We start from the raw sequence: 12,644 nt of genomic DNA on the forward strand, positions 1-12,644 counted from the left end.
CCCGGATGTGTTGACCAAGGTCCTCTGTGCCCACAGTGCTCCTGGCCTTGGAGTCTCTGCTCAAAATTCACGCTGGGTTCCTTGACCAGGCCGCCTAAGCGTCCCTCTCCCATGTCAGGCGCCGTCACGGCTGTAGGAGGATGCGTCGGGAATGCCCCGTGTGACTCCTGGGCCCCTCGCTGCTCCTCATTCACTTTGTGTCCCTGGAGAGCCCCAGGCACTGCCCAGCAGCCACTGCGGAGGGTGCACAGGGTGCAGGTGGCCCGAGACCCTCCTTCCTCCTGACAGGGCACCGGCCGGGGAGGATGCATGCTCTGGGACCAGTCCTTTTGGCCCTCACTGCAGGTTGGCCTCCAGCTTGGCCGCGTTCAGGAGCAAGGCCATCCTCAGAGAGAACGTCCCAAGACATGTAATGCTTCTTGAGGCAGGGTCTGTTCAGTGTGAACAGAAGTCCCAGAGCGCCCTTGAAAGTCCCCTGCAGCTCCCGTCTGAGGTTCTGAGGGCCCCAGCTCTGGCTCACTTTGGCCCTGGACCCAGACCAGGCTGTCTGACGCGGCCTGTGTGTGACCTCGCACAAGCTGAGGGGAGGCCCAGAGAGGCAGGCAAGGCAGGCATCTCCATCTTTCCGCTTCATACCTGAGCACAGGTCCTGGACCTGGACCTCCAGGGCCCTGAGCAGGGGGCTTGGGACTGCAGAGGTCCACCCCTGGCCTGTCCCTGGGACCAGGATCTGCTGGCTGGCTCGAGTCTGCTGCATGTGGCTTTCCTCCTGCCCACAGGGATCTGAAGCAGGATTAGGCAGGATTACAAACTCCAGAAGCCTCCCACAGAGACTCAGAGGCCTGCCTGCCCTGTTGGGAGTGGTCCTGCTGCACGGGGGTTGGGGAAGGCTGACGGCACTTTGGCAGAACCCCACTTCAGTGGACAGAGGGTCTCTGTCTACAGAGCTGACCTTGAGACCAGTCAGAGGTGCCCTCCACTCTCGAGGTCCCGGGCAACTGTGCGGGCACCATTGGCCCTGAGAGCTTGGGACAAGACGGACCCCCTTTCCTCCCCTGAGCAGCCAGACCCAGTAGCCCCTGCTTCCCCCTAAGCCCACCCACTGCCCTGTGTGGCTGGTGACCTGCTCTCCCCCAGGGCCTCTGTGCCTGGCCGACTGGAGGGGGTGCAAGGGCAGTGGGCAGAGGCTTTGATGACCATGACCAAGGGGATTCTTTGTGTGTTTGCTCTGGCTTACGTGGGGGAGACCAAGCAGGAATCTGCGGCCCAGAGAGGTTAAGGTGCCAGGTCAGGTGGCACAGCCCTTCAGCAGAGCCAAGACTGGAACCAGGCATGTGAGTCCCAGTGCCCCTCACCCTCCCTCACTCCTTCTTCCCCTCAAGACCCACCTGTAACTGGCACTGGGCACACGCCCCTGGTCCTCTGCCGTGGGTGAGCTCTGAGCCCAGGAGGGCGGTGTCACACAAGCGATGCAGCGCTGCGTCATGCGGGGGGCGGAGCTCAGGGGCCTGAGACGTGGGCACCATCTCCAACTCATGTCTGCAGGCCTTAGCATCTAGAACCTTCCACCTGCCCGAGTGCAAAGGGCTCCGTGGGCGGGGGGTAGATGGGCGCTTGGAGCAGGGGCTCCCAGGCGTCGCCCCAGGCTTCTTGCTGTCTGTGAGGGCACCCTGGTGTCGCTCATTACTGGGGAAAAAGAGAACTCCCCTTGCGTGTTCGAGCACACGGTTCATCCCCACCAGGCTTCTTGCTGTGAGGGCACCCTGGTGTCGCTCATTACCGGGGAAAAAGAGAACTCCCCTTGTGTGTTCGAGAACACGGTTCATCCCCACCAGGCTTCTTGCTGTCTGTGAGGGCACCCTGGTATCGCTCATTACCGGGGGAAAAGAGAACTCTGTGAGGACACCCTGGTGTCGCTCATTACCGGGGGAAAAGAGAACTCCCCTTGCATGTTCGAGAACACGGTTCATCCCCACCAGGCTTCTTGCTGTCTGTGAGGACACCCTGGTGTCGCTCATTACCGGGGGAAAAGAGAACTCCCCTTGCGTGTTCGAGCACACGGTTCATCCCCACCAGGCTTCTTGCTGTCTGTGAGGGCACCCTGGTGTCGCTCATTACCGGGGGAAAAAGAGAACTCCCCTTGCGTGTTCGAGAACACGGTTCATCCCCATAACTGTGCTCAGGGGGACCCCTCTCTCTGCTGCAGGGTGGCCGGACACTGGGCCACCCCAGACACAGGAAATCAGTTCTGGGTTCTCCCAGCAACGAAAGTTGATCCCCGCAGGCCCTGAAGTGACTTTCACAGCCAGGGGGCGCGACTGTGTTTTCCAAGTGATTAACCAGCTGTAGCCTGGCACAGAGCATGTCCCCTGCGCAGAGCAGAGCTAGAGGGTTCCACAGGCCCCTCTCGCCTGGAGGCTGGAGCCAGGCTGCCCGTTGTCCCCGAAGTGCCCCGCCTGTTAATCAGGCCTGTTGAACACTCCTCCGGCCCTGGGGAGGGCCCTGCCTGGCTGGAGGGGCCAGGCCAGGATTGAAGGGCCTGGCTGGGCATTCAGAGGTGGCTGTGTGCTGGGCAGTTGGGCTGGGCGGGGAGAAGGCCTTTGGGAGGAAAGTACATGGCCCAGCTGAATAGGACTCTCTCAAACTTCCCTGGGGAGTGGCCAGACCCAGGAGGACCCCTCCATCTCTCCCAGAATGAGGTCTGGGGCGGCGGCCTCCCCCACCCATGCTGCAAGCCCGCACCCCTCACCAGCACTTCGGTCCACAGTGCCCGCGGCTGGCCAGAGGCCCTTTCCACGGTGCGACAGCCTATGGAATGGAGCAAAAGACTGCCTAAGGTGGGCCAGGGTGGCTGCCCACCTGCCAACAGGGCTCCATCCCCTCTCCGAACCAGGGCCACCTGTCTCCCGGGCCAGTGGGATACGGGGCAGGGGGCCCAAGCCAGTCCTTCCTGTAGTGCTGAGAAGAGCAGTGACGCCCTGTGCCGGGGGCTCCCTCCTGTCTCCCTCCTCTCCCAGGAGCCGGGGGCTGCCTTGGGGCTCCTGGCTAGACCCCAGGTTCCAGGTATCACCATCCCTCTGCCCAGGTGCCACAGGGACACTCCTGTGGACTCCCAGAGTCCTCGCAGAAGGCTGGCAAGCAGTACAGAGATGAGCCAGGCCCCAGGCACTTCCTGCCGGTGAGCCTGTGACCCCGCCACGCCCGGTCCCGGTCCCGGAACTGCCCACTGCTCCCAGCTGCCGCTCTCCCCTGGCTCCCTGCATTCAGGCCACACAGGGTCTCCTCTGTTCTGGGTGCATGACGTCCCCACAGAGGGCTCTCCCCCGAGGCTCTGGGTGGGCCGTTAACTCCCAGGAGAGGTAGAGTTACCCGCTCAGAGCCCTGGGATCCCTGTCCGTGAGTCCCGTGGCCCCTCAGTCCTCACAGGTCTGAGGGCCCCTTCTCTGAGCTCTGTGGCCCTGGCCTCTGCCCCCAGCATCTTTCTCCATCCCAGCTTCCCCTTCTCTCCTCCCCAGTCAAGGCCAAGGACAAATGTCAAAGTGTAAAATGAAAACAGATACAGAAACATCCCTGAAAAAAACTCAAATACTTAGAAACTCAGTAACATACTTCTGAGTGACCTTGGGTCAAAGACGAAATCAAAAGAGAATTAATATTTTGAACTAAGAATGAAAACGTCAAAATTGTAGGATGTACCAAAGCAGTACTTACAGGAAAATCCATAGCGCTGACAGCTATATCAAAAAAGAAGAAAGGTTTAAAAATCCATGACAGTTTCCACACTAAGAAACTGGAAAAAGTAGAGCAAACGAAACATAAACTAAGTAATGGAAACAAAAAGATCAATGAAGTAGAAAGCCTTTGCAACCTGATGGACTGTAGCCCACCATGCTCCTCCGTCCATGGGATTTTCCAGGCAAGAGTACTGGAGTGGGTTGCCATCGCCTTCTCCAGAGGATCTTCCTGACCCAGGGATTGAACCCAGGTCTCCCGCCTTGTAAGCGAGATGCTTTACCGTCTGAGCCACCAGGGAAGTCCTGAGATAGAAAGCAGGAGATGATAAAGATGATGAATCTGAGAGCTGATTGCTAGAGATCAAGGGCGCTGATAAGCCTTTGCTGCCCAAAGGGCTGGTGCCAGGGGACTCTTGTGGCCTTCTTAGTTCACCCCTGAGTCACAGTCCTGCCCAGATGGCCCTGGAGCACCTGCCAGAGGCCCTGGGTCTAATCACTGTACCCCCGGGGCCTTGGGGCCGAGGGGCATCAAGCCTGGAGTGGCAGCTTGGCTCCTATTTCCAGAACCATCCTACACTCATCCCCATCTTCTGAATGGTGTTGTTTTCCCACCATGCCCTTGCCTTTTTTCAAGCATCTCCAAAGTTGTTCACTCTCAAAAATAATATATATATATATATTTACAATTCAGTAATTCCAAAACAGCATCCTCTCTGCGGAGCTTGGTGGACTCTCCCACCCATCCTATGCTCGGGCCCACACCTGGGCTGCACCGCGAGCCCTTCCCTAGGGCCCCCGTTGCTGCAGGCAAGGACTTCCCTGGCCCACTGCTCTCCTGTGTCCACCGAGACCTCCAGCTCACCCGGTCTCTGCAGTTAGACGCCCACAGCCAGCTCCCCCAGGAGACAGAGCCCCACCTCCACCGGGCACAGACAGTCTGACTCCCAGCTCTGCCAGCAGAGGGCGCTTGAGCACTTCCCGCCTGGGGACTTGGCACCGGGGCCGGACAGGCAGCGCAAGGGAGGCAACTCGGGATGCCCACGGCCTGGACTCTGCAAGAGCTGGTGCCTCAGCAAGGCCCCAGGTGCCATGGAGCCTGGCTCCCGGGTTCCTCTGACCCATGGAGACAGTGCCAGCCCTCCACCCCAGGCAGCACACAGAGGAAGGAGCACAGACTTGAGAGTGACTCAGGGCTGGGCCCATCCAGCCGGACCCCTGCCAAATCACTTCCCCCAGAGCCTGTTTCCTCTCCCACGAAAGCAGGGATGATAAGAAGTGCCACGTAGGGGACGCCAGCACCCTACTGCCTCTGGACAGATGCACTGTGAGGGACTGTCTCTCGACCGCAGACAGCGCATATACACCCCTGCACAGACCTGGGGCCAGAAGTCCAAGTGGGTCTCCCTGGGTTAAATCAGGTGTGCGCAGCCTGGGCTGGTCCTGGTGGAGGCTCTGGGTCCTCTAGAGGCCACGGCCAAAGCCAGCTGTGACAGGCTCAGTCCGTCCCACGCTGCCCCCTCTGGCCTCTTGAGGACCCTCACAATTAGATTGGGTCTACCTGGATGCTGCAGGGTACTCTAGCCATCCCAAAGCAGCTGATGAACAGTGTCAATCCCAGCTTTGCCACATACCGTGACATACTGCTGGGTCCCGGGGATTAGGTAGCAGACATCAGGGCGGGGAGAGGTCGTTCTGTACGGGACAAAATTACCTGCACCTGTTGCTCTGGACAGAGGGTCACTCGATAAAAATGGGCTCTTCCTCTGGTTTCTCTTGTCAGGAGGTGTGCCTGAGTTTTAAAGCCCTGCATGTAAAGAGTAAGCATGAAGGTGAATTGGCAGAGAAGCTAGATGGGAACAGGAGAAAAGGAAAGACGTGGGGAGACACCCTGAAGTGACGGGGGTCTCAGGGTGAGTCCCGGGGCCTTCTCTCCTCAGCCCCCACCCTCGCCTGAGCCTGCCCCATCTCGTGGGCCTCATCCGACCTGGAGCAGGTCCTCTCCTGAGCGACGCCCGAGCATCCGCCTGGGGAGACGGACCTCCTGTCCGGCGGCCTCTCCCTCATCACTCCCACCAGCTGCTGGAGCTCGTGTCATCTAGCCGTCTTCTGGCCAGAGAAGTACCACTTGTGTTTGGAGCAATTTTCCAATAAGTCAAGAAGGAAAAAGTCAAAGGCTCCAACACGGATGCCTTTGAGAAGGACAGTGGCCGGGGCCTTTCGGGATGAAAGGGAGGCTGTCGGGGGCCTCGGCTGAGAGAGATGACAGGGGGTGAGGCATGAAGCGGTGGGGCCACACGGTACTCCCTGCAGAGTGCACTGTCTGGAAGGCACGGCCTATAGAAGGGGCCTAGAGGAGGGGCGGTGCTGCCCTGGAGCAAGACCAGGAGTCAGCTGTCTGTAGGCCACTGGCCAGCAAAGGTGCCCTGCCTGTAAACCACCATGTAGACCACGCTGGCTGCCTCCATCCACGTCCAAAAGGGGACGGCCAGCTTCCCTCCCTCAGCACCGCCGCTGTGAGCGTGACCTGACTTTCTCTCACTTCAGCAGACCCTCCCCTCCAAGGTTTTAAGACGGGGGGAGCGTTTCTATTCCTGTTTGAGTCCCGCGCAGTTCCAAACCCTGCTGGATGAGTCCTACAAAACGAAATCTGTTCTCAGAACTCACCTCCCTACGCTGACCGCCCCGACAGGAAGCCTCTTGGCACCCGACCCCCGTGCCGGGACTTGTCTCTCGTTTCTGGAAGTTCAGGATGTGCTCATCCCCGTGAAGTCAGCACCAAAAGGAGGCACCAGGACACAGGAAGAACAGGTGTCCGGCCTTTGCTGACCTCCTGGCCCCTCAGGGCTCAGAGCAAACCTCAGGAACAACGCCACTCAGACTGGGCTCGGTGTCCACCCCAGTGCGGACTCAGCAGGCCGGTCTTTGAGGCTTTGCTACCATTTCAGGGGCTCACCTGAGATGGGGTGGGGAGTTGGCACTGGCTTCAGCACCTACCAGCCTCAAGAGGGGCCAGTGCCGGGGCTGGGCCTGGTCTCCTGTCCACACAACAGGCCTGGCTGGCCTGCTCCTGGAAGCCAGGTGACTGCAGGCATCTTCATCTCTTCTGGTGCCCAGAGACAGTGCCCAGGCTCCTACAGCTGGGTCCAGGCTTCTGCGCCCAAAGCCTGCACGTTGACAGAAATGGGGTCCTGTCCTTCTCACGCCCAGCACCCCGGCCACCTCCCGTCCCAGGGCCCAGTGGGGCTGGAGAGGCCGCCGTGCCGGAGCCTGTTCGAGCTCGGTGCTGTGGTCTGGGCTTTGACGTCCACGCCCAGGGGCTCTCCTCCATCCTCCAACCCCCTCTGGAGCCAGGCCAGGCAGGAGCCTGGTCAGCACTGGCTCGCCTTGCTGGGAGGGAGACACACCAGTCCGGATATCTCCTGGGAGACCTCCTGAAGGTCAGCACCGGTCCCTGGCCCCACAGTCCCATCCCACCCCAGACCAGCTAGACACAGCCCAGGCCCCACGTCATCCACCCAGACGCTACCTCTGGGCCATCCTGAGTGGACATGGGGCAGGCCGAGGCAGCTGGCTGTTATCCTCATTAAAATTCGTTTTCAAAGGCTCCGGTGAGCGGCCTGCTAAAGATAAACTATCAGGAGAGAGGCCTTCAAAGAAAGTGCTTTAATGATGCAATTATCTTCAATCAACTCAGAACATCTTTATTGCATTAGAAAAGGGCAATTTATCTCGGAATGCAGAAAGAGCTGGTCTAGCCTCAGACACAGGCCTGGCAGGAGGGCTCTGAAGGCCCCTTTCAGTCTTGCTTCTAAATTTGCATGGTGAGAAACTTGCTGAGTGAATTTCTCTAGCTTAACTGGACGAAGCATCATCCAAAACTAGTTTTCATTGAACAACGTTGCTTTTTCAAAAATTAACATTTAGTCGATTTACTTTGCTGCTTCTGCGTTCAGGGATATTACTCTGACATGAAATCGTTACTGGCAAACCAATCTCCTGATTTATTCTAAAATGCATGCGGGGTTTCTTCCCTTGGCGGAGAGACTGCAGAGCGGTGCCTCGTTTGCAGCACTCAAGGTTTCCAAACCAAAGATCCGTTCAGTTTAGTCTCTGTCGGACCTTCGCTCCTTCTTCGAACCCGGTCTGGGATCGCTCTCCACCTGGTCGCGGCGTCTCGGAAGCAGCTCGGCGGTCCGGCCGGGGTCTGTCCGAACTGGCGTCGCAGGGCTTTTCCCAGGTCCCAAGGCCCGGGTTTCCCGAGGATTCGGCCCAGCAAGTGCGGAGCGGGAGAGGCTGACACCCAGTGACCCGAGGCGCCCTTCTTGTGTCCCAGGCCCCGTGTCGCAGGCGCTTGAGACGTGGGAGCCTCGGCCTCCCCAGCGGCCCCGGGCCCTGCCCTGGGACCTTCGCCGCGCCCCGCCGGCCGCTCCCGGGTCAAGCTGTGGGACGCCAGGGAGAGCGCCCGCCAGCTACGGGCGCCTGGAAAGCCACCCAGGCTCAGGGCGCCATGGCCCGACTTCCAGGCGACGGAAGCAGAGTCTCCAGTCCGGGTGCAAGGTCGGCCAAAAGTGGCCCCCAGGGTTTGGAGACAGCGCCTGGACCACGGCAGGCACGCGCCGATGGCTCCGGCTCCGGGCTGTGGCGCAGCGGGACGAGCCGCCGGCGGGCGAGGACACTGCGGGAGGCGCCCGGACCGAAGCTCAACCCCGTCGCGCCCACTGCGGGCTCCTCCCCGCGAGGAGGCTGGGGCCAGCGCCTCATGCTCCCCGGTGTCCCAGCCGCATCCCAGCCCGGCCACAGCGGGCTCTAGGAAACCGACGGGGTGCGCCAGGCTGGCCGGGGCTGGGACTCACATGGCTCCCAGTCCGGGGCTCGGCCGGCGGCCCCGCCCCTCCTTGCCCGACCCCTCCTCCCGGATCAGCGAAACCAATGGGCGTCTGAAGCCACGCGGCAGCCACTGAGGCGATTGGACAGCTGGGTATGAAAGGGGCGCCGCTTTTTATAAAAAGGGCACCGAGGGAGGGGGCGCCACCGAGTCCCCGGCAGTCTCGCTGCGCGCTGCCCCCACGTTGCGCCCGCCGGGCTCCGCTAGCCCAGCGCCCGCCCGTCAGCGCATGGCCCCGGCTTTGCTCGGCATGAACCCCGCTGGGCTCAGGACGTGGGACGGGGACCGTGCGAGGTTCGGCCCGCTGCCCTTCGGCGTCGAGTCGTTGCTGGAAGCCGAGCGCTGGCTGGGCTCGGAGCCCGTGCAACCCCAGAAGGAGAGGCCGCGGGGCGCCGCGGAACCCCGGGCCTGGTTCCCGCCGGCCGCCCTCTCGAGCGCCCCACGTAAGTGCCCTGTCGCGCGGTCCCGGGCTGCGAGAGGAGCCCGCTTGGCCCGGGCTGGGAGGACCAGGGCGGGAAAGGCGCTGTCGTTCGTAACTTCGGAAATAGCCATCCACTAACGCGCCGGCCTGAGTGCAAAGAAAGAAATCAGCCCAGGAGAGCCCGCCCAAGCCCTCCGGCGCGCGAGCCCTGACCCACCTGCCCCCTCCAAACAGGTATACCCTGCTCTACCCGGGGGCGGGGCCCGCAACCCCAGACCCGGGGCCTCTCGTCTCGGAGTCTCTCTGGCCGTGCACCCTACAGTCCCCGCCAAGGTGGACCTCTGCTTCCCCTCCTCGCTCACCGCTCAGGTCTTGCTGCGGTTTCGTGCCCAGGTTTCTCGCTTTTCCAAGCGGGCAGAGTTCCCCTCCTCCCTGGGGAGCAGAGCCCCAGTCCACTTTGTCCCTCTCCGCGCGCCGCCCCCCTCCCCCTCCCGTGCCTTCTTCTATTACCCCGCAGGCTTCGGGGTCCCGTCTCACCTGAGGCCCGCGGTCATAGAGCCAGGACTCACATCCAGAATCGGCCGTGGCGGCGATCCCGGAGTGCGTCCGAGCGCCCGCTTTTGCTCTTTCCTCCCAGGCGCCCCCAGCCCTCCAGCCTGCGCCCTCGGGAAACAGAAGAGCGACCGCGAGCCGCGGACGCCCTTCACCGCCGCGCAGCTGCTGGCGCTGGAGCGTGGCTTCGGTCAGCAGCAGCACGTGTCCGTCGCCGAGCGCGCCGCATTCTCCAGCAGCCTGAGTCTCTCCGAGACGCAGGTCAAGATCTGGTTTCAGAACCGCCGGGCCAAAGCCAAGCGACTGCAGGAGGCCGAGCTGGAGAAGCTGAAATTGACGGCCAGGCCGCTGCTGCCCCGTCCTCCCCTCCCTTCCCGCTGGGCGCCCGCCTTCACGACTCCGCCGCCGCCCCGCCGCAGGTGCCTGGACTCCTCGCCGCGCCGTGGCCGCCTACGGCCTGTATTACCTGCATATATTTGGGTGATCAGTTGCTTCCCCCTTGAATTTGTTAACATGGTAAATTACAGCGGAAAGTCCAGTTTCTCCCTATCATGTCCAATACTTGTTTCTATCTGACATTTTGATTGCAGCCAGCCGAGTGAATGTGAAGCCTCAGGCTTTAATCTGTGTTTACTAGCGACACCACCTTCTCATGTGCTCATTTGCCATTTATATATTTTCTTTAGAAAAACATCTGCTTAAGTCCCTTGCCTAGTTTTCAGCTGGGTTTTCTTTTGTGTTGAGTGTTTGTAAGCATTCTTTATATGCTCAGGATAGTAAATCCTCATCAGACACAGAATTTGCAAATATTTTCTTCCATTATGTGGGTTGTCTTTCCACTTTCTTGACAGTGTCCCTTTGAAGTACAAAATATTTTAATTTGATTAAATCCATTGTAGCTATTTTTAATTTTGTTGCTTGCACTTTAAAAAAAATAGATTTGGCTGGGCCGGGTTCTGGTTGTGGCCTGTGGGATCTCTAGCTCTGGCATGCAAGCTCTGAACTGCAGGACCAGCCCGGGGCACCCAGTACTGGGAGCAAGGAGTCTTTACCACTGGATCGCCAGGGAAGTCCTTGCTTCTGCTTGTGATGTCATACTTAAGAATCTTTTGCCAAATCCACAATCAGGAAAATTCACTCTGGTTTTTACCCAAGTGTTTTATAGTTATATTTCTTACATTTAGACATTTGATCCATTTTTAAATATTCTGTAAGTATACAACTTGATGCTTTTGCATGTGGTTATCCAACTATCCCAGCACCATTTGTTGAAAAGACTACTCTCCCCCACTGTCTGTGATGCCCTCAACCGTCGCCTACTGAGGTGTGTGGGTTTATTTCTGGACTGTCAGTTCTGTCCCATTGATCTGGATATTTATCCTCTGCCAGGACCAGAGTCTGCATTACTGTTGCTTTGTAGTAAGATGTTGTTTTGTCTTTTTTTTTTTGGTAGTAAGTTTTGAAACCTTCCTATTTTGCTCTCCTTTCAAGAACAAGAATGACCTATTCTGGGGTCCTTGCAATTCCATATGGATTGTAGAATCAGATTGTCAATGTCTACAAAGAAGTCCACTAGGTTTCTGATAGTGCATTGAATCTATAAATTAGGGAATATTTTAGGGAATATTGCCATTTTAACAATGTTAGATTAATCATGCATGAGACGTTTTTCTAATTATTTAACTCCTCTTTATCTGAACAGTGTTCTATAGCTTTCATGGTGTTTGTTCCTCAGTCACTAAGTTGTGGCCAAATCTTTGCAACCCCATGAACTGCAGCACACAGGCCTCCCTGTTGATCACCAGCTCCTGGAGATTCCTCAGACTCATGCCCATTGAGTTAGTGATGCCGTCCAGCCATCTTGTCCATGCAGGCTTCCTGTCCTTCACTATCTCCTGGAGATTCCTCAGACTCATGCCCATTGAGTTAGTGATGCCGTCCAGCCATCTCGTCCATGCAGGCTTCCTGTCCTTCACTATCTCCTGGAGATTCCTCAGACTCATGCCCATTGAGTTAGTCATGCCGTCCAGCCATCTCATCCATGCAGGCTTCCTGTCCTTCACTGTCTCCCGGAGATTCCTCAGACTCATGCCCATTGAGTTAGTGATGCCGTCCAGCCATCTTGTCCATGCAGGCTTCCTGTCCTTCACTATCTCCTGGAGATTCCTCAGACTCATGCCCATTGAGTTAGTCATGCCGACCAGCCATCTCATCCATGCAGGCTTCCTGTCCTTCACTGTCTCCCGGAGATTCCACAGACTCATGCCCATTGAGTTAGTGATGCCGTCCAGCCATCTCGTCCTCCGTGTTTCCTTTTCCTCTTACCCTCAATCCCTCCCAGCATCAGGGTCTTTTCCAATCAGTTGGCTCTTCGCATCAGGTGGCCAAAGTGTTGGAGTTTCAGCTTCAGTATCAGTCCTTCCAATGGATATTCAGGGTTGATTTCCTTTTGGATTGACTAGTTTGAACTCCTTGCTGTCCAAGTGACTCTCAAGAGTCTTCTCCAATACCACAATTTGAGTGTATCAATTCTTTGGCACTCAGCCTCATTTATGGTCCAACTCTCACATGCATACATGACTTCTGGAAAAACTATAGCTTTGACTATACAGATCTTTGTCAGTAAAGTGACGTCTCTGCTTTTTAATATGCTGGTTAGGTTTGTCATAGCTTTTCCTCCAAAGATAAGCCATCTTTTAATTTCATGGCTGCAGTGCCTGTCAACAGTGATTTTGGAGCCCAGGAAAATAAAATCTGTCACTGTTTCCACTGTTTCCCCTTGTATGTGCCATGAAGTTATGGGACGGGATGCCATGATCTTAGTTTTTTGAATGTTGAATTTTAAGCCAGCCTTTTCACTCTCCTATTTCACCCTCATCAGGATGCTCTTTAGTTCCTCTTCACTTTCTGTCATTAGAGTGGTATCAGTTCAGTTCAGTTGCTCAGTTGTATCCGACTTTGCGACCCCATGAATTGCAGCACACCAGGCCTCTCTGTCCATTACCAACTCCCAGAGTTCACCCAAACTTATGTGCGTCGAGTCGGTGATGCC

The sequence above is a fragment of the Bos indicus x Bos taurus genome, chromosome 26 (genome assembly GCF_003369695.1).
Source record: "Bos indicus x Bos taurus breed Angus x Brahman F1 hybrid chromosome 26, Bos_hybrid_MaternalHap_v2.0, whole genome shotgun sequence".
In the NCBI taxonomy this organism is placed as follows: domain Eukaryota; kingdom Metazoa; phylum Chordata; class Mammalia; order Artiodactyla; family Bovidae; genus Bos; species Bos indicus x Bos taurus.